At 52.3% G+C, this 4,204-nt stretch overlaps 1 protein-coding gene across 6 annotated transcripts in view; it reads right to left on the reverse strand.

Annotated features, from left to right (window-relative positions):
• The window catches only part of MIIP (migration and invasion inhibitory protein), a 12,527-nt gene that overhangs the window by 2,519 nt on the left and 5,804 nt on the right, over window positions 1-4,204 (reverse strand). The window lies entirely within an intron of this gene.

A 4,204-nucleotide genomic window follows, 5' to 3' on the forward strand; every position in this document is an offset into this window, starting at 1 on the left:
GGCTTCTCAGATGAGGTTGTGGGACAGAAATCTGATGAAGCTACACAGACACCCCAGGAAGAACACTGCAACACATGGGAGAGAGAGTGAAGAGGCCTAGGACAGGCACTGGTTTGCGTGTGAAGGGTGAGGTGGAGACGGCTCGTGACGGAAGACAGCCAGGGGCTGCCATCTGGCCCCTCACCACAGCGGAGGGGACCTCCAGGCCTGGTATGGCAGTGCATCTGTGTCACTCCTGTGCCTCATGCAGAGAAGGGCAGGGTCCTCTACCCACTGTGACTGCTGCCCTGATGCACACTCGATCATCCGTGGAAAGAACACCAGAGCCCCTACCCCAGGCGGGGCACTGTCGTATGTGCTGGGGGCCGCAAGGGAGCAGGGTCAGGACGCTGAGTAGGGCAGGGCAGTGGCAGCAGTGGGGGCTTCTCAGAGGAGGTGATGGGACAGAAATCTGATGAAGCCACACAGACACCCCAGGAAGAACACTGCAACAGATGGGAGAGAGAATGAAGAGGCCTAGGACAGGCACTGGCTTGCGTGTGAAGGGTGAGGTGGAGACGGCTCGAAGCCCATGGAGGAGCGACGCAACCAACCAGTCATGTATCTCCCAGGATTCCTCCTCTGGCTGCTGAGCCACAGCGAGGGGCAGCAGAGGCACTACTCAGGAGGCCACTATGGGCATCCCGGTGGACAGAAGCTGGCAGATTCCAGGAAGATACTGAAGGCAGGCTCAAAGGGTGTCCGAACAGAATACTGGGGAATGCATGAAAGGGAAATGAGGAGTCAAGGCAGACCCCAAAGTATGCCCTGACCTACTAGGGACATGGAGTTCCACTTAGGGACACAGAGAGACCGCAGGAACAGGCGGGGGGAAATCAGGACCTTGATTTTGGAGATGAGGTGGATGGAAGATTCTTTTGTTTTGTTTTGTTTTGTCACAGGGTGCTTGTGCTTGCTAGAGAGACAGAGAGAGAGATGGGGGAGTGAGAACCCACTGCCCAGGGGTATGACCACATTGCAATCCTTTCTCCTCCATTCTCCTCTGAGGATTTTGGGCACACATGCCTGGTGTATTTTTCAGAGTGCTGGGTCTGGGACTCGAATCATGGAATTGGTCATGTGGGATCCAGTGCATTAACCACCAGGCCACCTACTAGCCCGATGAAAGACTCTTTTCTTTTTTTGGAGAGGTTTTTGTAATAGGGCGCATGCGCTCGCCAGACAGACACAGAGGGAGACAGAGAGACAAAAAGCGAGAAATCACCCCCCAGGGGGGATGGCCACGCCGCAATCCCTTCTCCATTCTCCTCTCAGGATCTTGGGCATGCACGTACACACGCCCGGCGTGAGTTTTAAGCCACCAGGTCCGGGTGATGAACCCCGGTCGACTACGTGGGAGTCCAGCGACATAGCCATTACACTAACTGCTGGTCTCTCCGATGAAAGACTCTTCATGGTGACATAGAGAAGACGGTGGGTACACAACTCAGGAATTCAGAGAGGCACAATCTAGAGATAAAGACAGGGAAACAGCAAGAGCAGCTAAGCCTTGGCACTGGGGAATCACAGAGGGAGGCGGGAAGATGGAGAGGAGACAGATGCCTGAGCTGGGCCTCAGAGTTAGAGGTCAGAACAGGAAGAGTGTCCAGCAGAGGAGCCTGGAAAGGGAGGGCTGGAGGTCAAGGGGAGAAAGAGCTTTAGGAAGGAGGCAGTCACCACTTGCCCATGTTGCTCAGGGCCAAGGAAGGTGAAGCATGAAAACAGAGCTGGTGCAAAGTTGGCAGCTGAAGCCCCACTTAAGAAAAACTGGCCGAGTAAAACTCAAGCCAGGGACTAGCAGATGGCATAATGGTTACATCACTAGACTCCCATGTAGTCAATTGTGGTTCAAGTCCCAGACCCAGAGGCTTAAAACTCAAGCCAGGTATATGTGCGTGTGTCCGCCAGATCCCGAGAGGAGAATGGAGGAGAAGAGATTGCGGCATGGTCATTCCCCTGGGGGGGTGAATTCTCACTTTCTGTCTCTCTGTCTCTCTGGCAAGCACACGTGCCACATAGCAAAAACCTCTCTAAAAAAAAAAACAAAACTAAAACTAAAACCAGTGAGCCTCAGCAGCTCGTCTGAGTTCTATTTTAAAAAAGGCAGACAAGCCAGAGAGCACAGTGGTAAAATGAGATGCTCTGTGGGGCAAACCACATGGAAAGGTTCCTGGCTCAAGTCCAGAGACCTCCCTGAGCGCGCCAGGCATGGGTGCGCCCGTGATCTGGGGCTGGCTGAGGCTGGGGTGAAAGGAAGTGTCAAGACCCCGTGGGGCTGCCTGTCTGTCTCTCTCACAGAAGAAATAAGTGAACTTTTTAAATAGCAGAAAAATTGGCAGTAACTAGCAGCAAACATGGGATAAAGGTAGAAAGGCTTCGAGATGAGAAAGAACAGATCACAGCTTCACCCCAACTCAGCGTGAGACGCTGGAAAGCCTCTTAGTCTCAGGGCCTCAGCCTTCTCACCTGACAATGGGAAGGTCGGTGGCGACCATGTTCTCGGATTAGCGTGGAGAGTAAAGGGGCCGGGGGAGTAAAGGAGAGTGAAGGAAAGGAGAGCCCACGGACAGTGGCCAGCACGTAGCGGGCACACGGTGAGACCGGCGCTCTGTACTGCCCCAGCGCGTGCACGCTCGGGATGGCGCAGAATGGTGACGCAGGAAGTGAGGCCTCGCGCTGATATTCTGGACATCCTCGGGGCAGCCCTTGTAGCCCTTCCCCACTGGTCCCTGTGACCTCGCCCAGCACAGGGCGAGTGGAGGTGACTCAGCCTCTCTGTCTTGACTCCCTCCTTTGTAAGACGAGGGTCCACACAGCACCAGCTCCTTAGGGCCGTTCACTCACTCACTCAACAAGTGGTACTGAAGGCCTACTGTGTGCCAGGCACTGTCCCAGGTTCAGGCTTAGGAAGAGAGCAACAAAAAGACAGCCAAATCGCGGTTCTAGTGAGGTTTACATTCCACTGGAAGAGTCAGACAAGAAATAAGCAATTCTGAGAATGTGAAAGACGACTTCTGAGAACGACATGAAGAAAATAAAGCTGGCTGATAGACCAGGCAATGACGTGAGGGCTGTGGCCGTATTACACTGTCCTCAGCACAGAACGAGGACAAGGAAACCAGCATGTTCATATTTGTGGTGATGTGGCAGGAAGGTGCCTGGGAAGGACGTTCCCACAGAGGGGACAGCAAGTGCAAAGGCCCTGAGGTGGCCACACGCATGGCAGATTCAAAGACCAGCGAGGAGGAGGATGAAGCAAAGACAGAGGGCAGGCGAACTGTCAGACCATGCATGGGGCCAGTGTTGGTCAGATCATGCCTCGTATGTGTAGATAAGGATTTTGGATTTTACATGAGAGCTGGGGAAGGCCCCTGGGGAGGTTTGAACAGGAAAGTGATACAATTTGATTACTATATTTAAAAATTCACTTAGGGGGCCAGCAGGCAGCATGGTGGGTAAGGGCTCTGGACTCCCACATGGCCGACTGTGTTTTGAGTCCTAGACCAGGTGGTTTGCTTTCTCGCTTTCTCTCACTCTCTCTCCTTCTCTGGTCAAATTTAAATAAATAATAAATAAATAAAATAAAATAACTATTTTTTTAAAAATGCATTTGGCTGGGCCATATCCTAATGGTTAAGGGAGCTGGATCTCACATGGTTGACCATGTGGTTCAAATCCCAGCCCTGGTGGATTGAAAACCAAGCCAAGGGGCCAGCAGGTTAAGGTGCTGGACTCCCATGTGGCCAACCACAGTCCAAGTCCCAGTCCCAGCAGCTTGAAACTCAACTGTGTGTCCGTGTGTCCGTGTGTGCATGTCCAAAATCCCAAGGGGCAAATGAAGAAGGGATTGCAGAGAGACCATCCCCCTGGAGGGGGCGTCTGTCTCTCTGGCAAGTATAAAAGCACCCTATAGCAAAAATCACTCCAAAACAAAACAAAACAAAAAAGAAAACCGTGCTCTGTGTGTGTGTGTGTGTGTGTGTGTGTGTGTGTGTGTGCATGCCCAAAACACTGATAGGAGAAACGGAGGAGAAAGGGCTATTGTGTGACCACTCCCCACTGGGGAGTGCTTTCTCCCTCTCCTCTCCTGTATGTCTCTGGCAAGTGTATGTACCCTCTAACAACTTAAAAAAAAAAAAAAAAAAGAAAAGAAAAGAAAAGGTAT

This window comes from Tupaia chinensis, unplaced genomic scaffold (assembly GCF_000334495.1).
Source record: "Tupaia chinensis unplaced genomic scaffold, TupChi_1.0 Scaffold000146_1, whole genome shotgun sequence".
Lineage (NCBI taxonomy): Eukaryota > Metazoa > Chordata > Mammalia > Scandentia > Tupaiidae > Tupaia > Tupaia belangeri.